Below are 25,160 nucleotides of genomic sequence, written 5' to 3'. Positions count from 1 at the left end.
ATTATGTTCCCAGCACGATAATTGGTTCCTGGGCAGTACAATATTTGTTGCTTGTAGTGCAGCTTGTCTTCAAAAAAGCTACCCTTTTGATTAGTAAAAAACCAACCATTTTGCTTTGAAACTGAATCCAGCAATTTACCTTTGAGAATTCCCTTCAGTCTTAAAATCGAGGACGCTAGTGTCTATATGCTACAGCGATCTGAAGGAACAGCAAAAATCTAAAGGTTATGACATCTAAACATCTTAAGCGCTCATGTTGCAGCTGTTTGCGCTTTGATTGAATTGATTTTTGCACCCACTTTCATTGTCCTTTTAACTAGTATTGTAATATTTTGTTCTTTTGCGAGGTCACATTCAGGGGTGCCAACTTGAATAAAATATTGGTGGGCCCAGAGAAGCCCTGCCCTGTATCCTAGTTGATCACGTGACATGCTACACACACACACACACACACACACACACACACCATTTGAATAGCAATGTCCATCAACTTTTTTGGGGGGGGGAGAGCCCTCAAATATTTTATGGGTGTGTGTGAAAGGATCTCAGCCCCTAGAACTTGGCTCCTCTATTGGTCACATTCACACCATACCTTTAAAGCACATGGCTTCCCCCAAAGAATCCTGGGAACTGTGGTTTGCCAAAGTTGCCGGGAACTGCAGCTGTTTGAGGGGCAAACTACAGTTCCCACAATTCTTTTGGGGCGAAGCCATGTGGTGGTGCGAATGTGATCCATAGGAGTCAACTCCTAGAGGTTGAGATCCCTTCGCCCCAATAGAATATTTGAGCCCCCCCCCCCAAGTTGATGGGCATTTTCATTCAAATATGATTTAAATGTGTGGCGTGATTGTGATTAGAGACTTTTTGGGACGTTTTTGTTTGAGTGGCTTTTCTGTTTTTGTGACTGTAACTTGTTCTTCGTTTTATGGGACTCACTTGTGACTTTGTTTTTGTGACTTGTTTTTCTTACTGTGTGGAACCCAGTTCAGCTACTGATAGATTGTGTGACTGCAGAAATGGATAAAAGCCCCCCCCCATCCAAACAATGACTACCATCAGTGCACATAAGGGGGAGAAATTAATTTTAATTTTCATCATCTACAATACTGTCTTATTTATTTTTATAGTACAGTACGTTGATCATTGCTTTCATTTTATGGATCAATGGTCTCGTTAGATAGTAAAATTCATGTTAAATTGCTGTTTCAGGGGTTGTTGTTTTTTTTAAAAGTCTGGAACCGATTAATCTATTTTGCATTACTTTCTAGGTGAAGGTGCGCCTTGGTTCTGGAAGCTTTGGTTTTGGAACGGACTTCCAGATCGGATTAAGTTTGGGAACCAAGGTACCACTGTATCTGAAAAGTATAAATTAAAAATTAATTTAATTAATTAATTACATAGTACACGTAAGGTAATAATGCTATGCAAAAGTGCAGAGGGACTTTAGACCCTATTTGTCCTAGAAAGGAAGACCCCCGAGCTGGCCTTATACCCCCCTCAAGCCATTCCTCTAGCCCTCCCTCGTGGCGGGCTTTTGGTTTTCAAGGCAGAACCTCCTTTGGCCCCGCGAGAGCCTCGGGGCTGCTCCTTTCGGCAGGCAGAAGCGAGCGGAGTCCATCCTTAAGTAGCCATTTCTTCCCTCTGTAAGAAAGAGGGGGGAAAGCGTCCACTCCTTCTCTTCTGCTTATATGGTCAGGCGGGCAGGCGCAAGACTTGGGCAAAGGAAGGTAAGCCGCCGCCGCCGCCTGTTGCATTTCCTGCCAGGAATTGGCGCGCGCTCTCCGCTGCCCCTCCATTGATTCCCAGGGAAGGGCGGATGGGGTCGGGGTGGGGGGAGCCTGACGGCTCCGAATGCATTACATAGACAAACGGATTTGGTTTCGTGGCAGGCAAGGATTCAACGGCGTCGTTGCCTAGGCGTCGTCGTCCCCGTCCCCCCCCCCACCAGCAGCACCGTAACAACACGCCTTTTAAAGTTGATAAAAATGGAAAAACGCGGAGGGAAGCTTCGGGCGCAGTGTGCTTGTGTATGATGTGCGCGGATTTAATCCGGTGCCCAAAGCATTGCGCACGAGGCACCACGGAACCGAACTCCCCCACCCGGTGGCAAATCTCCCCATCCTCAAAACCCCATTTCCTTCCCGCTTTCCTCCCCCCCCCCCGCAACTCCCGTTTTTAAACCGGAATCGATCTGCGCACGTACCTATTTCTGAGCCTCGATAAAGCTGCATCATTGGGAAATGAGACTGCTAAATCCACATAGCCTACCGTATTATTTTAAAAAGGGGGGGGGGAGATTGCAGCAAAGTGGCTGGTACCGATCCCATAGTTCGGTGGGCAGCACCTAGTATTTTCTACGGGGATCTACAGCCAGAGGGGACCGCGGGGTGGGGTGGAGGGGTGTCCCTGAATGACAAGGCTGCAAGCGCAACAGGAGCAGGAGTTTGTTGGGGGGGAGGCGGGGGGAGGTTGGAAGGTCTGCCTTAGCAGGTGCAGGGGGAAGAGGGTAGGACGCCAAACCCCAGCAGCAAGTCTCTTTACTTCCGAGGAGATCCTTACACACACAGCCCTCGCCTCCCCCGGGTTGCTTGGAATTAAAACGGAGAGCTGCCCAGATTGAGTAAGAGGAGTGTAAATCAGGAGTAACCGCGGAGTACATGGCAGAGGACGTGTTCTCGGAGAAGACAGAGCGGCCGATCGGCGGGCGGGTCATGGATTGACATGCCAGGGTGGAAGAGAAGAGATCGCTGCCCGAGATCGCAAACGCTTTCCCGGGCTGGAGGAGGAGGAGGAGGAGGCGAGGGACCTGGAAAGATCAGGTGCCCATTCAGGAAGCAGCATAACGGCCTCGCCTCTTTCGCGCACAGGCTCCCAGGAGTAGGGAAGGGCGGGGATCGTGCCAGACACCCGGAGTCCGTGACTCTCCGGCTGCACGTCCCAAGAAACTCTCGCGGCCGTGGAGCGGGAGAGGGGGATCTGGCCCGCCCGAAGCAAGTCATCTCCCCGATCGCTGTGGCTGCGCGTCGCCAAAGCGTCCTGCCGCCGAAAGGCAAAAAGCCCCCATGGCTGGGGAGGGGGACTTGCTTCCCAGTGTAGGAGCCCCCCCTCGATCTCCTAGGCGGCAGCACCTGTAGAGCACGAGGCGATCGAGTCCATTGCCTCTCCCTCCACCCTCCCGCAACCTCCCCACGGCTCCGCAGAGCGAATCGAAGTCGTGCATGTGCTCGTGTCTCTTGCAAGGCGCTGCTTTTTTTTTGCCACGCCCGGGTTTGCAGGACGCTGCCGAGCTGCTGGTGCCGCCGCCGCTCCTGCTGATCAGCATTCGGGGGGCGATAGGGGCAAGCGATCGGGCGATCGGGACGTGCCCGCCGGCTGGCCACCTCCGCGCACCATGAGGCGAAGAGCGAGCGAGCAGCCGAGCCCAGCGGCGGGGAGCGCCTCGGGTTGCCTTGGGATTTTGCCACACTGAAAAAGGCTGGGCGGCGTCGTCGTGGTGGTGGAGACCCAAAACAAGCGGGGAAACCCTTTAATCCGGATCGGTTGCTACGGAGCGGACTCTCCGCCGGGATCGTGGGGAGGAAAGGCTCTCTGTCTCTCTCTCTCCCCCTCCAATGCCTCGCTTGCGTCGCCCCCGGGAAGGCGCGCAACAAATGGCAGCCAGGTCTGTGATCCGGGCTGCGGTAGCAGCAGCAGCGACTCCCAGGTGAGGCGCAAAGGCTCGGCAAGCTGCAGCTTTCCATGCCCGCCTGCGCCTCGCCTTCCACGCCGCCTGAGTCACCCCGCTGCACCCGGTAAGGCGCTCGAATCCCCAGTCCCTCGGGTGGGGGGTTAGCAAAGTGCCCTCTCCCAACTTCACTTTCATACGCGGCGGGGAGCGGTAAGGTGTGGTTCCCCCCTCCTTTTTCTTGAAATTTGTGCAGTTCCCCTACTAACCCCCTTCTTCCCATGGTTGGTGACGCCTGTAGTAGAGGGGAAAGGGTGGGGAGTTTGTATCCTAAAGATCAGAAATGGGTGATCTAGGACATTGGAATGCTCTAGCTGGGACACCTTAAAATGTGGCACTTAGGAGAGAAATTTTATGGCTGTGCATAGTAGATGTTCTCAGCAAGTGGGAACTGGCTCTCTCTCTCTCTCTCTCTCTCTCTCTCTCTCTCTCTCTCTCTCTCTCTCTCTCTCTGTGTGTGTGTGTGTGTGTGTGCATTGCAATGTATGTGTCTCAGACTCCCCACCTTTGGTGTATTGATTATATTGACACACAGTATTAGAGAGCGAAGCTGTGCCAAATGATATTGTATGCTTTGGTCCAGTGTTTTGATAACTTGGAAGAGGTGAGCAAACTGGAAAACTCCGTAAGAAATAGGGCAATATAAAATGAAATTTGAAATGTCACACAAGAGGTTGCGGGAACCTGTTTTTAAAATACAAACAAAAGTATATTGATCCCACAAAAGGAAAACATTAAACTGAAAACTTGAGACAGAGAAGATTCTGGTGATATTGTAACATTTCCATGCCTTGTGTGGTGTATGTTGGGGCCTGTTGAGAACTCGAATCTTGGAAATCTGTTGTGATGGGATACAGAACATTTTGCAGGCTTAACTTTTGCATCTGACTTCCATTACTGGACTGTACATGACAGATGTAAATTAGTGTGTGGTTTGTTGACAGAGACCAGAATATATAACCTGTTTTATCAACCGACTCTCTTCTACTTCAGCCATGGCCAGTACAGTATCAGTTTCTGATATTTCTGTATTCGGTCCAGTTTAGTGCAGCCACAATAATTGGAGGAATGTTTGGACCAATTCTGCATTCCCCATTGCTTCAAATAATATTTGATAGCAAAATATGTGTTCAGATAAGTTTTTTGGTTTTTGTTTTGCTTACAGAATTAAAAGAGTAATGATATACTGTAAAGGGTAAAATCCAGGTTCTTAAATGTGAATGGGAGTCTTGCCACTGACCTCAAGAGGTTGTGGCTTCCACTCAAAATTAAAGTTTGACTTAGTCCTTCTGACCTCTGAAATCAATGAGTAATATTCTGTTTGTCTTCCAGCAGAAAAAACCCCCCAGCTACAGCCTAAATTTCCATTGCCTTTAAGTTGCTAAGTACTTCTACCTCTCGGGAGACATTTAACATTTTGTGCCATTTGGGCCTTGAGTGATTTATTTTCCGAGTGAGACTGCAGAAATCATAATTTTGTAGCTTTTTGATGTTGAGAAAGAAGATTACTAGTAAGTCACATGTTGTGCCAGAAGGAGAAGGCAATGGAAATAAAGATTTAATTGTAATAAATGAAATAAGCATGTACCGTATTTGTCTGATGAGGTTTGATTCCAATGAAGTAAGGATATATTCAGATTGGATGGGTCAAGAGTTTCTCTTCATAATTCTTTTTAAAAGGCCTCAAATCTAACCTTAATTGCAAGAAATAAGTATATATTCAGATGATGAACTGTGAATTAAGATGGAGTAAAATGAAGATGGGTTGGGAGTTTGTAGTGCTTTAAATGGGGAGTTGGCTCAAAAGTCTCAAGTGTCTTGGGCCAGTTTGTATCTTTTGTGCTTGTCATTGTATATTGAACCAAGCTAAAGCTGTAACTGTTGACCTGAGAGTAAAGCCTATTGAACTCAATAAGACGTGCTTCTGAGTAGATCTGTCCCTGTCAAGCGAAATGTTGGGGTATAAATAAATATAATAATAATATAATATAATGATTATAGATTGCACTGCAAGTCGCTCAAATGGGAAGCATCTGAAACAGCTTTTGAAAGCAAGGCCATCTGTAATGGAGGGCTTGTTTATGTGATCATTTATCCTGGGATCACAAGCCATTAATTCACTTTAGCTCTCGGTTTGTTTACGCACTCAAGGGATGAACTGGAAGATAAAGTGAGTTGTGAAATGACAGTCAGGAACTGTTGACTTCCTGCTCTTTTAACCCAGGATAAGCAATTGTATGAACAACAACAGGATCGTTATTTGTTCTGTGCAAACTCTGGTGGGGTGTTTTGCTCTGTGCAAGCCCAATGATGGTGCATTAATAACCTGAAATTGTTAGTGAGGATGTATTGCTGGTTAGTTCAATCAGCAACTAAGGATCCCAGGTTGACAGTCCTAAGCCAATACCCTCAAGAAGCTCAGAAGCTTTATTAGCATGACATCAGCGATTTGAAGGTGAACAGAAGCCTAGTGAAAATTTCAGTCCTTACTCATCTGAAGACAAAGTATTGGAAACTACTAAAAAATTAAAGATAATCACATTTCCATTTGACACTAAAAAAGGGTAGCATACTAATTCATATTTAATGTAGTTTGCCTACTTTTGCAATCACATAAGTCTGCTTTGCCTTATTTATGGGGGAATTTCCTTGGCCTTGATTAGTTACTTGACCAAAAAAATGAAGGATATAGTAACTTGCCATGCATATCAAAAAGATACTGGCTCAGTTTGCACATAACACTAAGTCAAACTTTGGCCTAGTGTGAACGAGGAAGCATGCTTGTGCACACTTGGAAAATTTCAACCACTTTGCTACTCCTATGTTGCTGCTGCACTGGAGGGAACTAAGCCATGGTTTGACTTAGCATGGCATGTAAACCCTGGGCTCGTAATTTGTTTTCCCCAAACAAGAACAAACCTTAGTTATCATTTGTGGGTTGTTTGGAGCTCATTCATGCTATAAACCATAGTTTATGGCTCAAGGCTATAATACAAGGCTAGTGTTTGAAAAAAATGAAGGCATGGTCCAACCAAGTGAAGAAATTTTTCAATCCCATTGATTTCAGTGGGAGAGTCAAATATATACTTAAATCATATGGGAAATTAAAGTACTTAGCTTTGTCAGGATTAGACCCTTGGTGAGCAGCTGGTTTCGTTGTTGTTGTCAAATTGCAGTGTGGGGAAAGGGGAAGAATAACTCTATAGAGTTGTTAAATTCCACTTTTGAAATATTTGTCTATCCCTTTGTATGATTTCATTGATTCTAGAGACCAGAACAATAAGAATATTTCCACATATTTCACTGGGCTTGGAGTTTTCTCCAAAAAAAGAAAGGGGGGGGGAATGGTCATATGAATTTTTAAAATGGTAGAGGCCCTACAGAATATCAACTGAATTCAATGAATTTCTAGCAAGTGATTTAAAAACCGCACAAGACAATTTCTAAAGCACTGGAATTTATTTAGCAAATGCATTTTGAAAGCTTTGGTAAGGCTTTTAAAACAGTTTTGTTAATAAGAAGTCATTTGGTTTAATCTGATGAGGAAATACGCTTGTGTTCACCTAATTGGGTGTCCTGGGGACCAGTTTAAAGCATTCATCACATTGATCCTTCATGGTTCTAAATCTTGTGGAGAACCTGCAGAAGACCAGGCTCCCCTCTGCAGACATTTGCCTCCGAGTCAGGAAAGATGATGACGAAGTGGTTGGGGGACCGAGCTAGCAGTTTCCTCCCCACTCTGTGATCGATTTAGAATGTCTGGTTAGAGCTGTCTCAATGGAGGAATGAAAACAGCAAACAGTAGTTCAAGTCTGACCGTATTTATTTCGGAGCAGACAGCTGTTGCTTCATGGGCATTATAATTTGGCTCTGAACAGTGTGTGTCAACAAGAGGTAGGGCCTCATAGACATTTATTTCTGTGTAGATAAATGTGCTTCCTCTTAACGAAAACAGTGCTCTCCTTGGGCAACCACTTACCAATGAGGCCCTTGTTACAGAGCTCCATATAACCCAGTGATTTAAGCTTTGCATGTTCACAATGATGCAACAGTAACTGAAACATTTTATGCTTGAAAATGACACATGGTTGGATCCCTAAGTTAGTTGCACTTAGTTCCCATTGACACCAATGCTCAAATAATGATCATACATGGAAATTACTTCCAGGTGAGTGGGAAAGGATTGCCCGGGTATAGAACTTTAACCTTTTGCCTGGGCGCAACCTATTGCTCCTGGTGGCGCAATTTTGCTGAATCATTGGGAACTGTTTTGCATATGCTTGTGGCTTTCAGTGGATCCAGACTTTTCAATTATGCCATTCTTCGCATTTAGTTAAAATAGCAGTGAGATATAAATCTTGGTTCACCCTCCCCAGCACTGTAGCCACCTGTTTTGGGAGGAAGCCACCGATTTGCAGTCATCCTCCCTCCCATTATCCCACCAGTGAAAAGTCCTGTCAGAGCCGACAGCACCATCTGTTTGGCAGGGAAGACCCCTTGAAGCAGTAGCATGTGTACAAACTTTGAATTGCTCCCCCCCCCACTGTATTCAGAGAAAATACACACAGAGAATAAATTAAAATACTTCTGAGGGTCGGTCATTTGTGACTCTGTATGTATATTTATCTATCTATATCTTATCTATCTATGTGTGTTGGGCTGTGTGTGTTGGGCTGTGTGTGTGTGTGTGTATTTTTACCTACATACAAAAGTTGATGTTAAAATACTGCTGCAAAGCTTGGAGAAGTGCAAACAGCTCTTGACAAGCACAACTAGGACCTGCTTTTGTTCAGGGAACTTCTTTCTTCATCCAGTCCTTACTGAGATATATATTTAAGCTGCATCCTGTTTGAAATTAAGCTTTCAGTTTTTTTGTGAACATTAGCCGATGTCGATGTGAAAAGCATCTTTTTCCTGATCCCATTTCCTGATCCAGTATTTGATTCCAGGTCTTGATTTAGGGAGTTGTCAAGCCGAAAAGCTTGTTATCATCAACGACTAAGGGGAGGGAAAGCGCCTTGTGCCAATGTTCAGAGCATACGATGGTTGTTTCTAATTATGGCCAGTGCAATTCTATGGATAACATTTCCATTCTTCACATTATGACGGCTCTATGTCATGAGTACAATTGTGAAGGCGTGTCTCATTCATAGAAAATAGGAAAGTGCCTTATGCTTAGTCACCCACTGGTCCATTTTGCTCCAGGACACCAGGTATCTTCGACCTTTTCAGGCCCGCCTTTAACCCAAGCATGCATTCGGGGACCCATTTCTTAATCTTTGCATGGTGCCAGTGCTTCCGTTTCAACTCACTTAGTTTACCTTCCAAGTCCCGGACTGCAGAATCCGGGACCGGCAGCCGTGTGACACTGGAAGTTGCGTCGACGTAACTTCCGGTGTCGCTTTGCCCTTCTATGGGCACCAAAAATGGCCGCCGCCGGCTTCGAAAGTTGCTTGTACGCATGTCAGGAAGTGCGTCGACACAACTTCTGGTGTCGCTCCGCCCATCTATGGGCACCCAAAATGGCTGCTGCCGACACCGGAAGTCGCGTCTATGCACTTCCGGACATGCGTAGATGCGACTTTTGAAGCCAGCGGCGGCCATTTTTTGTGCCCATAGAAGGGCAAATCGGAAAGAAAAAATGGCCGCCGGCAGGAGAAAATAACGGAGAAAAACAGGAGACGAAGTGATACGGGGGACCACCGGGAAAAGGTAAGTAAAATCGGGGTTTTCCCGGAGAAAACGGGGTACTTGGCAGCTATGACTTAGTGGGTCCCAACCCACTAGTTGAAAACCAGTAGTCTACACTGTTCGGCAGTGGCTTTCTAGGATCCCAGTGTGGAACCTTTCCCAGGCTCCCTGGAGATGCTGGGGATGAAAGTTGAGACCTTCTGGGTGCAAAGCAGATGCTCTGCTGCTGTCTAAATTCCTCCCCCCCCCCAACAGAGTGATCACAACTCCAGAGGCGGGTTTAGGGGAGCACGACCAGTTCCCCCACATCCTACCAGCTTTGGGAAGGAGGCAGGAAGGCTCTAGGATGCTGCCAAAGCCTCACGCCTCCTTCCCAAAGTCCACTTCCCTTACCTGACTTCGGGAAGGCACCCCCAAGGGCTTTGGGGCGTGTGTATCAAATTTTGGCCTTGCACAGGACGCTGTATTACCAAGGTCTACCCCTGACAACTCCTAACCATTGAGTCTCCCTACTAAGGGAGTACTGGGCGAAATGACATCTACCATTACTCGTTCAGCTTTCAGGATAGAGATTATTTGAAAGGGTAAAGCGGGGGGGGGGATGCACGAAGGATGGGCAAAAGGAAGATTAAGCAGGTGCTTGGCTACGTAAGAAGAAAGGGGGGGGGGATAAGGCATTTATGTATTGTGTCAATCAGAAGACTACTAGCCATCATAGTTACAGTAAGTACCTTTCCCTTGGGGTCCTGTGCTTGCAGTCAACTGTTTTGCTTAATTATCCTTCCTTAGATTTGGCCCCAGGTAGGCTTCCTCCTGCTAAAATCAAGTAAAAAAAGGAACAGCCACAAGCATTCTGGCAACAGGAGGGTGATATTTGAGGATTTCAGAGTAGTGGCTGGAGTATTTGAAGCCACAGAACTAGCAAATGAAAGGCAGGAGAATCTGTGTCACATTGGTAGACAGAGCTCCCCATGAGAGCCAAGGGACCTGTTTTTCCAAATATTGGGTTTATTAGAAATTGAAAGCATGACCTTAAGAGTTATTACTTCTTCTTTTTACTGCTCTGTGGGGCACTGCTTTGGAGACCCTAGTACACAACACACATTCATTCTTCTTTTTATTGAAGGAGAAATTCCAGGCAACAGGGTAACAAGAAAGCATCAAAATAAAAAAAAATCCTTCAGTAGCACCTTAAAGACCAACTAAGTTTTTATTTTGGTATGAGCTTTCGTGTGCATGCACACTTCGTCAGATACACTGAAACAGAATCAACCAGACCCTTATGTATATTCAGAGGGTGGGTGGGTGGGAATGGGTGATGGGCTGATAGGAGTGGTGAACCTGTTGATGGCTGTTAACGACTGCTGATGACTGCAATTGGTCCTGCGGGGGGAAAAAGCAAGGGCTGAGGCACAAAAGGAAGCTAGATCATGCATAATGAGATAAGAATCCATCACCCATTCCCACCCACCCACCCACCCACCCTCTGAATATACATAATGGTTTGGTTGATTCTGTTTCAGTGTATCTGACGAAGTGTGCATGCACACGAAAGCTCATACAAAAATAAAAACTTAGTTGGTCTTTAAGGTGCTACTGAAGGAATTTTTTTTATTTTGCTTTGACTCAGACCAACACGGCTACCTACCTGTAACAAGAAAGCATCAAAGCGTTTTTGACTTTCTGGAGTCCCTAGCCAAGGAAGTGGAGAATTCAGCCTGCTTTTGTGCCTTGGTTTCTGCCTTTAGTGCCCAGGCTTAGCTCTGGAGCTTGTGGAGCAAGCACCTCTGTGCCTACGCAACTTATCAGTCACTTGTAATTAAAGCGCAAAGCTTCTGGGTCAAAGGCTGTGGCTTCTAGGCAGACTTGCGTCCCAACACTTAAAAAGAAAAGAAAAGAAAAAGCTCTTAAACACTGGTGTGAATGTTACAAGATGCGCTTCTTAACAGATGGCTTACCCTTCAGTCATGCTGTGGCAGAATGACGGAATGTTCTGCTATTGTGGATCAAGTCATATTTCTGCTGGCTGGTGGTCACCCTGCCCAGCAAGCAGCATGCGTATTTTTAACAGTGACATAGAACAGAGCCATGTTTGATTTCATTTATGAATGTTTATTGAGGACAGCCGCAAAGGGGGTTGAGGACTTTTGCAGCAAAGGGGGTTTCCAAACCACAAGGTACACAAAAATAGGTGGGGAGGGAGGAGGAAACACGGGGTTTAAATGTGGTTTCTCCCTGCTCTAATCTCAGGCTTGCTTTACATGTGGAAAGCTTGTAAAATGTAAGGACCCACCAAACTGTTCCCACCCTTGCTTTGACATGTGTTACTCTCTATATGGACTATGGCTCTGTGTCGAGGGAAGAAGAAGCCCTTATGGAAAACAAAAACGGAAAACACGTGTTGGAATTTAGTGTAAATGTTCTAGGGGAATTGTTTTCCACTGCAACCCTGGCTCTGTTCTGCTAGAAGACAGGCTGCTTATATCAGGCATTGCTGGCCCAGATATTAACACATTTTCCAAATGCACAGGAGCGCATTGCAAGTAACTTCGGATTGTTTAGTCAAGGTAGTGGAGTTCCCTTGTAAAGGACCGACTGATATAACATCAGAGCTTTTCTAGAAGTGAACTCTTGGAAAGGTGAGTCCTAGAAGACCTGCTCCCTGCCTTGCAGGCCTTTCCCCATCAGGCCTGGGAAGGCAGCCTTGACTGACTCCAGCTACAAAAGCAGAGACTGCTGAACAGAGTCTCGGACTGGGGTTTTTGTTGGGAGTGGGTTTGTTGCTGTTGCTGATGCTAATTTTTTCGTAATGGATCTTACGTTTTTATGTGGAAACGGATTGATTTGGTTGTGTACTTCTGATATTTTGTTTATTGTTAATGACTACTTTTGCTATCTTCGTAGTTATGTAATTGTTTACATGTGGCAAGCCGCTTTGAGCATAGTTTTAACCTTGGAAAAACAGCATCATAATAATAAGAAGGGCTCCCCCCCCCAGCTGGAGCTTAGTGGAGCTCAGCTCTGGCCGCCGCGAACGCCTGGGAAGCCCTCTGGAGTGGGATTGAGGAGCGCGCCTGCGCCCTGCTAAGCCCGTTCCCCCCCCCAAGCGCTCCGTGCACTTGTCAAGGGGGAGCCACGTCGGGGTGGAGAGGAGAAGAGGCCCGCTAGAAATTATGTCTGCGCCCACCCCTCCCTGCTGCCCATCAGCTTTCCAAGTTCAGGATTCCCTTTTGGTAGATGGAGCAGACAGCAGTTTAAGGAGCAAGGAAAGCCAGGTGCAAGAACAGCTCCCCTCTCGTTTGGAAAACACAGGGCAAAGGCTAGGAGGAGAGTGGGCATCTTCCTGATGATGCTCTATGGCTAGGAGTAGCTGGTCCCAGTCTGCTCCCACGTATTTGATATTAGGTGGGGTATGGTCAGGCAGAGTTTTTTCAGAGATGGGGGTCACTTTGATCTCCTCTTACCTACAAATCAGAGAGGCTCAGAGTAGGGGGTGCAGGGAAGCAGAGGGGACCAGAAAGGAAATCCAGATCAGCAGTGACTTTGAGATCAGTATTGTGAGAAATGGTGATAGCCACTTTCATGAGCGATGCTCACGGTGGCTGATATCTCCCCCAGCCCAGGATACCCATGTCCCCCTTCCACTTTCCACCCTCCACAAGTAAGTTAGCACCTCTCAGGTGGGCACCATTGCCATTCTAAGAGAACAAGGGGTAAGTTCATGGTGAGCTCTGGCACCTCTTTTTCTAGAAAAATAGCACTGAATATAATAATTGGTTATTGATATGGCATACAAATGACATCATTGATTGATTGATTGATTGGTTGGTTGATTATTGGGAGAGAATAGCAAAATTCCAGTGTGATAGTTGGCTGTGGATAGATGACTGTGGAGGCTGTTTTGGGGGTAGGAGGGAAAGTAAAGAAGGAGAAGTGATGCTGTATTTAGCCACAGAGGCTACAGGGGGAAACTGGGGGGGGGTATTGCATAGAAACTGAAAATCCCATTGAGAGAAAAGGGGGGTTGTACCTTCCCTTCCATATGCTCTGTCCAGTGCAGGAACTATTCACATTAGGCTAAGCTCCAAAAGAGAAAGTAAAAAGAGGAGACTGTCATTGGCTATGGCAAGGCTTTCCTGGACGGAGTCCGCTGGAATGGTTGTGCAGAAAAAGAGCACCAAAGCCAGGACTCTTGATTAAGCCAAGCTGAGCTTATTCCAGCAAGATCCTTTTGTGGGAACACCTGGACTTCAAGGTTCCGGAGATGAAAGAGCAGGCAACCATCAAAGAAATATAAAACTGCCTCTGAAATCAAATCACTTGTGCTGCCTTGTAGCGTTTCTCTGGAAATATCTAAGGGGAATCTTGGGCTCTGAAACCCAACTATAGCCTTTGATGACAAGGACTCACCAAAGAGTAGGGCGATCATGCCCTGTTGATTTCTAGGTACAGAAAGGGGAGGTCATTGTCTTCTTCCTGCTTAACAGAGGGAGGGTCTAGGCTTTAGGTGGAGTGGAGTTAAAGTACTTACCATGTTTCTCATAAAATAAGACGCACCTAGAAAATAAGCCATGGCAGGATTTTCCTGGGTTGAAAAAATATAAGACATACCCCAAAAATAAGCCATAGTGGTGGGAGCAGGTCTGGATGGTGCCATGGAAGAGGAAGATGCCTCTCAGCACCCGGAACCGGATGCTGCTGCCTCTCCAAAACGCCCAGCAGCATGCGCCACGCCGAGCGCCGACCCGGCGGCGGGACGCGGCAAGAGGTGCAGCGTTCGCCGCGTGGAGCCCGGACCCGGCAGGACCCAGCAGCGTGCCCTGCTGAAGCGCCGACAAAGCGCGCAGCAGTCAGTTCCGGGCGCCGAGCTGCGGCAGGAAGAGGAGGTACTATTTTTTAAAAAATAAGACACCCCCCAAAATAAGCCATAGGCTTATTTTCTTGAGTAAAATAAATATAAGATGGTGTCTTATTTTATGAGAAACACGGTACTACAAAACAGACTAGAGATTTCAGGGCTCTTCATAGTGTGGCTTTTACTAGATTAGGAATTGGAGGAATGCTGGTCATTAAGCATTTCAGGATGTCTCCTGCTAATGTTTGCTTGTTTCTTTAGCTTATGCTTCACAAAGTGATCCTATGGTTGGTTGCAACATAATTGAAACAACAACAACAACAACAACAACAACTTATTATTTCCGCAGTCACTCTGGGTGGCTTTCAACAGAACATTAAAAGCAGAATAAAACCTCAAACTTTAAAAACTTCCCTAAACAATTTTAAGTTAAATGCAGGTTAAAAACACAGCATTTAGAGTTCATCCACACAAACACCCAGAATCGTGGCAGAAGCCAGCGAAACAGACTGGGCATTTGGGCAACAGGAAAATACCTAAGTGTTGACTCCACTCATGTTTCAAGGTATGGAGTGGGGAGAGAATTCCTTAGTCGGGATGCCACCACAGAGTAAACCCTACAATGTGACACCACCTGGTGTATATCCACCACGGTAGGGCAAAGCAAAGGACCTGGGAAGGCTGATACAGGGAGATGCGTTCCTTCCTATATTTGGATCCTAACCTGTTTATCAGTATCTTAAATGAATAGGAAGCCGCTGTAGATCTTTCAGAGTCAGTGTCATGATCCCTGCTAACTCCTCCAGTCAACATTCTGGCAGCTGTGTTCTCCAATACAGTAACTCTATCTTCCAGACCGTTTTCAAGGTGTAAGGTGCGTCTTAGTAAGCCAAGCGGGAGGTCACCATAGCATGGGTCATTGTGGCTAGGTTATCTCAGTCTACAAATGGCCATAGCTGGTGAGTCAGTCACAGCTGGCGCAATGGCACTCTTTCTTCTGAAGCGACCTGAGCATCTAGTGACAAGCCTGGATGAAGGAGTAATCCTAGTCTGCACACCTGCTCTTTCAAGAGGAATGCAGCTCCCTCCAGAACAGGCGGCCTACCCAGTTACCGGACCTGAGAAACCCCCTTCCCCATCTGCCCTGCATCCCATTGGGATTCTTACTTATGAGACCTTTATTAGGCATTTTACCAATAAAACCATAAAAGAGAAAATCACATATAAGAGCCTTGAAATATATATTTAAAAAGGCAGCAGTTGGCTACATAGACTGATTGTATATATATATATATATATATATATATATATATATATATATATATATATATATATATATATACAGTGGTACCTCTACTTACGAATTTAATGTGTTCCGAACACACATTTGTAAGTACAGTGGTACCTCGGTTTATGAACACAATTGGTTCCGGAAGTCTGTTCATAAACTGAAGCGTTCATAAACTGAAGCGAACTTTCCCATTGAAAGTAATGGAAAGTGAATTAATCCGTTCCAGACGGTCCGCGGAGTAAGCGTTCATAAACTGAAGCAAACTTTTCCATTGAAAGTAATGGAAAGTGGATTAATCCGTTCCAGACGGGTCTGTGAAGTACTTAAACTGAAGCGTTCATAAACTGAAACATGGGTGTAATTGGTTCCGGAAGTCTGTTCATAAACTGAAGCGTTCATAAACTGAAGCGAACTTTCCCATTAAAAGTAATGGAAAGTGAATTAATCCGTTCCAGATGGGTCCGCGGTGTTCATAAACCGAAAATTCACAAACCGAGGTGTTCATAAACCGAGGTTCCACTGTAGGAAAAATTTGTAAGTCGAATCCCATAGGAATGCATTGGGAGAAAAAATTCGTAAGTCGAAGCAACCCTATCTAAAAATTCATAAGTAGAAAAAATCCTATCTAAACCGCATCCAAGATGGCGGACAGAGCTCCATTCGTAAGTAGAAACATTCATAAGTAGAGTTATTTGTAAGTAGAGGTACCACTGTATGTAGAATCTGTGGTTTTCCCTGTTAACCTGTTCCTTGGAGGACTGCTACTAAAAACTCGGCCACCCCCGCCCTTACCCTTTGGTCAACATCAGATAGGCAGAATCACCACACTTTCACCTTGCTGGGGTTCCGGACCACCCAAAAGAGGGGACAGCACACGTATTATACAATGGACAATGAAAGAGAATATGCTCTACAGTGTCCGGGGCATTCATAGAACATCTGCAGAATCTCTTGTTTCTAGGAATGTTTTGATATCTTCCCCTGACAAATGCCGAGGGAAAAACATTTAGACGGGCCAACATGAAAGCCCTACGTTGGGCTGGGATTATTAACTTAGTGACGTAATTGGCTCTGCTATCTAGGATATTTAAATCATAGAATATAGGGGAGCAAATTTTGTTTACAGCTGCCACAATATTTTGTCTCTCGGCATCCTTTAGTCTAGTTGGGATATTATGGGAAATATATTGCTCGCTACCATTGGGATTCAGCCTCAGTTTATTACCCATCATCCAGCCCATTACTGCCTCCAACTACAGGCCCAGTACTTGCATTACTTCATCTGACTCGCATGACAACGAAAAGACCAGACCCCCTGGCCTCTCCAATTTCAGTAGAGGGGTTTGCCAGGAAACTTTCAAATGCACCTTCTCCTAGTTTGCTAGGTCCTCACGAGCATTTGTCTTCCTGGGCAAAATGTAGCTTTTTGCATGAAGGTGTTTGGGCGAGGACACACAAAATGACACTGCAACAGTGCTCTCCAGCAAGAAAACTGAACCCAAGCCTTGCATGGTGGCCTGCCTCCTCGACAGCTGCCTCATTTTTGTAGTTCTAGGTATGCAGCAAAGCGGGAGAATTAGGGAGGCCCTCAGGCAGTTTGGTGGACCACATGCTTGTTTAAAGTACAGTAGGCATCTAAAAATGAGGAAATGTGTTGATAGGTGTTTTCAGCTCATACGCAGTGCTGTTGTCCTAGAAAAAGAGGTGCTGGAACTCACAATGAAGGAACACAGAGTGTAGAATCTAATCCAGGTTGATGAGGAACTCACAACGAACATCTCCCTCATTCTCTTAGAATGGCAATGGCGCCCACCTGAGAGGTAGTTCTGGTTGGGGGGAAAAAGTCCTGCTTATGCGCATGCTTGAACCAGGAGAGCTCTTATACAGGGGTGGAGAGCCTCAGGCCTAAGGCCTAGAAGTGGCTTCAAACTGCTTTATCTGGCCCTCAGGCCTCTCCCTAGGCCATATCACTTTTCCAGGTAGAGGGACCCCTGACCATTAGGTCCAGTCGTGACTGACTCTGGGGTTGCGGCGCTCATCTCACATTATTGGCCGAGGGAGCCGGCGTACCGCTTCCAGGTCATGACTAAGCCGCTTCTGGCGAACAGAACAGCGCACGGAAACACCGTTTACCTTCCAGCCGGAGCGGTACCTATTTATCTACTTGCACTTTGACATGCTTTCGAACTGCTAGGTTGGCAGGAGCAGGGACCGAGCAACGGGAGCTCACCCTGTCGTGGGAATTCGAACCGCTGACCTTCTGATCGGAAAGCCCTAGGCTCTGTGGTTTAACCCACAGCGCCACCCGCTCAATTGTGCTCTGCACTCAACTTGAAATTCTCTTGCCTGTCTGGAATGGAACACCGAGCTTAATAATAATGCCTCTTGCTTGCAGTGTGTGTGTATATATTTGTAGAAAGAAGCCTCTACTTTTAGCATGGTGGGAATGTATCCTACTGTAGAAAGATAGTAATAATAATAATAATAATATTTCTACCCCCCCCCCCGGCTGGAGCCGGGCTCAGAGCGGCTAACATCATATAAATAATACAACATGCATAAAAACAATCAATCAATCAATTAAAATGCACCCCAAAATTAATTCAAATAAATTAAAATTAAAGTTAAAACTGAACAAATGGCAATCCTCAGGTTAAAACTGAAAGCGGTTAATGCTCTGCAAGACCAACTGTTTCCACTATAAGAACCTGTGAGCAGGCTGGGAAACCTCCTTCGTGCTTGTTCTTATACTAAGAGAAAATGAGTCAGACTGAACCTTGACCAAAGGCCTGGCGGAACATCTCCGTCTTGCAGGCCCTGCGGAAAGATGTCAAATCTCGCAGGGCCCTGGTCTCTTGTTAGAGAGCGTTCCACCAGGCCGGGGCCATGGCCGAAAACGCCCTGGCTCTAATCAAGGCCAGTCTAATAGATAATAGATGAAGTGGTGTAGCATCGGTTGCCGGCATCCGGGGCAGGCAAGCTGCCAACGCCGCCTGAGCACACACACCCCACCAGAGCCAAGGGAGCCCAACCGGCTGACGTGGTGCTTGGCGGGTGAATCCACCCAACGTCTGCAGAGAGCAGAAGCAGGCTGGGCCATGCTGGGGTTGCCCCTTGCCTACCCCCATCTGCGCCCGCTCACTGTGGCCCTGAGCTGCTCTGCTGCCTTTGCTTAGGCAGGGCAGGGATCCCTGTGGAAGCCAGCGCCTGCATGGGGGTACCTGGTTGTGCCCCCTCATAATTTTGCACCCGGGGTCACGGTCCCCCTGCCACCCCTATATTGCTGAATAAATACGCCCATTGTTCTGCCCCAATTTTGACACTGGCTCTTCCCATCACCAGCATGCGGTCCCTAAAAGGTTTACCGTAAGGAAATGTGGCCCTCGGTCTGAACAGTGTTTCCTACTCGTATGTTATACGTTCCGTTTTTGGAAACTAGTTATGGGGAGGAGGGGATTCTGTCTGACTCGGACATATACTGGGACAAAAGTAACGCATTTTTATTATATATTTCTTGGCACTGAATATTAACAATGTATTGTCTCATTTTTTAAAATAAGCATTAGCTTGCTCTTAGTGATAAAACAAAACAAATTCAAATTCTTGGGTGTTACTCGTTCTCCAGCAGACATTACGTGGGAACACTGTGTTTTTTTTTAAAGGGTATGGATTTTCAGTGCTCGATGTACACCTCTGTAATTCTGGTAACAAGCATTAGAAGGCCAAAATTTGCAGCTCCATTTGACAGATAGTAAAAGTAAGAGGAGAAGTGGAGGTGTTGAGTCTGCAGCTGAGCAGAGTTTTAAATGGCTGTGGGGGAGGGCATAGACCAGGCATAGGCAAGCTTGGCTCTCCAGATGTTCTGGAACTACAACTCCCATGATCCCTAGCTAACAGGGCCAGTGGTCAGGGATCATGGGAGTTGTAGTTCCAAAACATCTGGGGAGCCAAGGTTGCCTATGCCTGGCATAGACCTAAAGCTCATGCTGCAAAGCACCACAAAGTAGATTACTCACGATTAAAGAATAATTGTTCACACCTAATTGCATGTAGATTGTACAGTATGGTGTACATTAGCTGAAATGTCAACCTGGAATGGTTGTCTGGCCTTTGAAGATGGTTGCTTTGTTTGGCGAAGATGAGCTGATGTTGTGAGGGAAAAGGTTCGCTTTCATTTTCTTATAATTAATTCAACCATTCTTCCCAGTAATTGCGTAGGCCATTATTTGTAGCAATCTGTGTTGTGGCCAGACAGAATGCCGGACTAGACGGGCCACCGGCCTGATCTGTTCTTATTTAGAATTGCACGCTGGAACCGAAAAGCTTCAGCTTTTAGAACTGTAGAAACCTTTTGTTACAGTTCCCATTGAACTGTGAATCTGTCGTTTTTGACTTTTGAATGTGAGGCAATAATGAAAAACATGTAATTTGGCCAGTGTACAAATTCTCCCTTGCAAGAGTCTACTGCTTTGTTAATTTTCCATTTGAGTCAGTCTGCAAGTCTATCAAGAGTTTTCTGAAGACTCCTTTTACACCTGCTTAAGTTCCAGTTCCCTGTCAAACTCCTTTCTCCCCCTAGAGCTCGGTTTATCTCTTTCCATTTCCTCATTATATTCTCATCAGCTGTGCCTTAGCTGCTAATTGGTCTCTAGGCGCAAATATATCCAGCAGAAAAGTCCCACAGAGGGGTAGGATTGGGCTGTTGAAGGATCTTTTCTTAGTATATGCTCTTTTGGGGGAAAACCCCCCACCTCCAGTCAGAGGGGTTTTTAGTAAGATACAGGAGCACCAATATTTGAATGTTTACCCTGGGCATTTAAATGAGGATAATTGGGAAGCTCTGAAGGTTCTGTAGAGTAGTAAAAGCCCAGAGAAAGGTGAAAAAGAGGAGAAAGAATAAAATAGAGAAGAAAGCTTCTTAAAGATAATTGCTGTGGGCACAATTCTACTAAAAACAAACACTTCTAAATCCCGTTGACTTCCAGAAATTACATTTTTCAATGTACTTAAACTTTCCCCTAAATCAGTGGGGCTGAAAAAATGTTTAACTTTGGCTTCATAACAATAGCAACAACAATAACAATAATAAACTGCCTTTCATCTGAAAATCACTGGGTGGTTCACAACATAAAAATGCAACATGGGAACACAAAATACGTAATACATAAAATACATAATAAATAAAACTTCAGCTGTTATTCCTGACAGGTGACTGCAGTATGGATGCTATGGGGCCACTGTTTTTGACTATCCAGTGTCTAGTCTGGTTAACGTTTTTAGGACGGGCAGCATATTTCTGATTAGCATACTGCTTATGATGTATTGGAGATATTTTAAGAGATTTATATATCTATAACAATATTTATAAACTGTCAAGGGGGTTTACATTGAGATAATTAAAACTTATAAAATAAAATAAAATAATAATACAGTACAAAATACAGCTAGATTTCCTGCATTGGCAAGTGGGGTGGAATAGACTATCTTTGAGGTCTCTTCCAGCTTTCTTACTCTAGCACATGGGTAGGCAAACTAAGGCCCAGGGACCGGATCTGGCCCAATCGCCTCCTCAATCCGGCCCACGGACGGTCTGGAAATCAGCTTGTTTCACATGAGTAGAATGTGTGCTTTTATTTAAAATGCATCTCTGGGTTATTTGTGGGGCATAGGAATTCGTTCCTTTTTTTTCTTTCAAAATATAGTCCGGCCCCCGGCGAGGTCTGAGGGACAATGGACTGCTGAAAAAGTTTGCTGACCCCTGTTCTAGCGTTTCAGAAATCATAGAAATCCCTACTTGCCCTTAAAGCTCGCCAGTTGACTTTGCACTAGTCACTTTCTCCCAGCCTGACTTTTTTTAAAACAACAACAACAACAACAATAACAACAACAACAACAACAACAACAACAACAGGGTTGCCAGATTAATAACCTGAGTGGGAGGAGAACTATCTATGCTTGTCTAAACCACATAGAGAGAGGACAGGATTATAAGTGACTAATACCGAAGCCTTGCAACTAATTCCCACTCTGGTTTCTGGCCTGCAGTCACGTCTAGTCTCTGCCTCGCTTTCCCTCTGTGCTGCCCCTTCATCTTGCCTTTCCTGGACCCACAAGCCCAATTCTCCCGACCAGAAATAGCATAGGGACTCATTCCGTTCAAGTTTCCATGTCGCCACCATGTTAGGCTCCCTGATTTTCTTCTCTTTTCTTCTTTGGATAAAGCTAGAGAGAGAGCATTGTAATCGTGGGGCCAACTTTCCACTGGTTGCTCTCGTCCCTATCTTGCATCTTGGTTTTCCCATCCGAATTCTGACATTGATGCTCATCAAAGGTGAATGGGAAATTAGAAGCCACCCTGTTGCATTGCCATCCAAAATGTGTGGGTTTTTCCCCCAGAGTTCATTGCTTTTTAGAAAGATCACTAATTTTAGCTTTTTGAAGGTTCTGTTCTGTCGATGAGCCAGCTTCTTCCTCCTCCCCCACGTTTCTTTTCGCTCGTAACTAAACGAAAATCCAGAATCTCCCATGTAACTGCAGATAAGTGTGGGATAAATTGCCTTGTGTGTGTGTGTTCAAGAATGGGGACGGCTTCACACATGACATTTGTGTGTGCCATCTGAGTGAAAACAGTAAAAAACATTTAATTAGCAGGATGTACAAGTCTCAGAAGCTGCTGCCCGTTGTAGATTCCTGTTGCATGTATACCCAGTGAAATTAATCTACAGTGGTACCTTGGTTTTCGAACTTAATCTGTTCTGGGAGTCCATTCGACTCCCGAAACTGTTCGAAAACCAAGGCGCAGCCTCTGATTGGCTGCAGGAGCTTCCTGCACTCAAGTGGAAGCCACGTCAGATTCCGAAAAACTTTCACAAACTGGAACACTTCCGGGTTTGCAGTGTTTGGGAGCCAATTTGTTCAACAACTAAGCTGTTCGAGAACCAAGGTCCCACTGTATGTATGTTTCCTGAAAGACTGTTTACAATACGTCTTTAACATGTGGTTGTTTCTTGACCCATCCAAAGGGAAATGATAACTGTGTAAGAAAAATCCTTCGTTAAGTGCCCTTGACAGAATTTGCTGGCCGAGTCTGCTATGCTATCTGGTACTGAAACTATGCGGGACAAGCAAATGAAAGGAATATGGCAGTTTATGAATTGACCTGTACTGGGGTTTATGGCCTGTGGCAGTTGCTAATCAGTTCATAAAGATTTTTAAACTGCAGTGGTATTTGACTATTGGATCTGAGCGAGTCTAATCATGCCATAGTTGAAGTGGGAGAAAGAGTTCATTAAAACACACACGTAGAAAAACCGTAGAAAGTACTACATTTAAAGTACTACATTTAAAGTAGTACTACATTTAAATGTAGTAAATTTACATTTAAATTTAAATCTACATTTAAATGTAGTAAAGTACTACATTTGCGTTAATGTTGCAAGTTATTGGAGTCTGATTGAGCCTGTCCTCCCACAGCTTAATTGGATTAATGCAGGCATAGGCAAACTCGGCCCTCCAGATGTTTTGGCACTACAACTCCCATCATCCCTAGCTAACAGGGCCAGTGGTCAGGGATGGTGGGAATTGTAGCCTCAAAACACCTGGAGGGCTGAGGTTGCCTATGCCTGGATTAATGCAACTGTAAGTGTTAACTGAGAGCAAAGTTAGCTAGTGCAAAGTTAGCTAGAGCAAAGTTAGCTAGAGCAAAGTTAACTGAGTGTTAACTGAGAGCAAAGTTAGCTAGGGTTTAAGTCAGGATCCGAACCTGCAGATTGATACCAGTCAAGCTTCTGTTGAGAATACCTGAAACATTTCCTTTTTCTGCATGTAATGTTGTGATAGCTGTTTGTATTTTCATTCTGTTTGTTTACCAATAATGTGAGTTTTGTATGTTTGGCAGATAATGTTTGGTACCATTTGGGTTACTGTAAAAGCAAACTACAGCTCTCGTGTAGTCCTGCTTTGTAAATAAGCCCACAAATGTTATTAGTCTGCTGGGGGCTGACAGAGGAGAGACTGAGATTTCACTTGCATTCATCCACTGCCTTTCTGTGATGGACACAAGAGAATTCCCTCTTCCGGCTTCCTACTTAGTTTTTGTGCTGGCCCACTGAAGGAAAATAGAACACTCAAATTCTGCCCCGGTAGTTTGCTCACTCACCTGCATGGAATTCCTTGTCGCCTATGGCTACCAGGCCAGGGCTTAAATCCAAGGTTGGCATTGGTACTGCAGCTCATATGACCTTAATACATTTTTTAAAGTGCAATTATGGGCTTGGCAAAGTCATAGCAGATGAGATGACAAACTGCTGCAGAAACGCCGTGATCTTCCTGGTATGAAAATGCATAAAGTATGAGCTTCCAAAGGTTTCCCTTATTCCAAATTCTATGCAGATAAGCCACCAGCTTCTTCAGAAGGTTCGGAACTTGTCTGGTTGAAATATAACTTTACCCTTGAAAAGAGCATCCTCCCCCCCCCTGTTATCGAGAGTACTGTTTTTTAAATTAAAAAAAACCAACCATAGTTGGTTTCCATTGATCATGATATATTATTGCATATTTAAGCGGGGGTCAAATTCTCTTTGTCCTTGTCCTGTTTCGCTGTGGAGCTTGCCAGCAAAGCTGTTTTTAATTAACCACAAGTTCAGCAAGGTTACTCCAATGCAGAGAGGTTCTCTTGAGGCAGCCAGCCATTGGGATACAAAGAACTCTATCTGGGATTTATGGTAACCAACTCCCATATAGCCCAGGAATCAGCTTGATTTGGGGAGTTGATGTAGAATGAAAGTCAAAATTGGGTTCATGTTGTAGCTGGAGGGTATGCATGCTACTTTTACTTTTACTTTTTTTTAAAAAAAGTACCTAGCCCACCTTATCTCAGTGGGACAGATTTCAGCAAATCTTTTATAGCAAGCAGAGATGGAGTTGGGGTAGAAAGCCATGTATAAGCAACCTTTCCTGACCTGAGGCTGGTGTAAAGTCAGAAATAAATTGCACATAATAGCTGAAAAAACCAGTTCCTGCGAGAATGGCATCTCTTTCCAAATCCATCTTCTGTCCACCATCCCCCCCCCAAATAAGCCCAATAAGTAAGTTCCTTGGATTCAATAGGACTTATTCCCAATAATAATAATAATAATTTATTTATACCCCGCCCATCTGGCTGGGTTTCCCCAGCCACTCTGGGCGGCTTCCAAGCAAATATTAAAAACAGTACAGCATCAAACATTAAAAACTTCCCTAAACAGGGCCGCCTTCAGTTGTCTTCTAAAAGTAAAATAATTGCTTATTGTCTTGACATCTGCTGGGAGTGCGTTCCACAGGGCGGGTGCCACTACCGAGAAGGCCCTCTGTTTGGTTCACTGCAACCTCACCTCTCGCAATGAGGGAACTGCCAGAAGGCCCTCGGTGCTGGATCTCAGTGTCCGGGCTGAATGATGGGGGTGGAGACGCTCCTTCAGGTATACAGGACCAAGGCCATTTAGGGCTTTAAATGTCAGTGCCAACACTTAGAACTGTGCTCAGAAACATACTGGGAGCCGGTGTAGATCTCTCAGGACCGGTGGGATGAATGAATGTGCTTAGAATTCCAGACTTACCTT

The 25,160-nt window shown here is 45.3% G+C and overlaps 1 protein-coding gene across 5 annotated transcripts in view; it reads left to right on the top strand.

Annotated features, from left to right (window-relative positions):
- Positions 1–1,579: 1,579 nt before the first annotated feature.
- The window catches only part of LRRC3B (leucine rich repeat containing 3B), a 63,720-nt gene continuing 40,139 nt past the window's right edge, over positions 1,580–25,160 (top strand). Inside the window, exon 1 of one of the 5 annotated variants that reach the window (XM_088653790.1) lies at positions 1,580–1,727. The gene's annotated coding sequence lies outside the window, so the exon portion shown is untranslated. Of the gene's footprint in view, positions 1,728–2,486; positions 3,792–25,160 lie in introns of those variants that run through there. The other 4 variants (XM_088653788.1, XM_088653791.1, XM_035130084.3 and 1 more) reach the window with 4 other exon arrangements.

The sequence above is a fragment of the Zootoca vivipara genome, chromosome 11 (assembly GCF_965207765.1).
Source record: "Zootoca vivipara chromosome 11, rZooViv2.hap1.1, whole genome shotgun sequence".
Classification (NCBI taxonomy): domain Eukaryota; kingdom Metazoa; phylum Chordata; class Lepidosauria; order Squamata; family Lacertidae; genus Zootoca; species Zootoca vivipara.
Note: the sequence above shows the minus strand (reverse complement) of the source record. Positions and strands in the feature narration are given on the sequence as shown.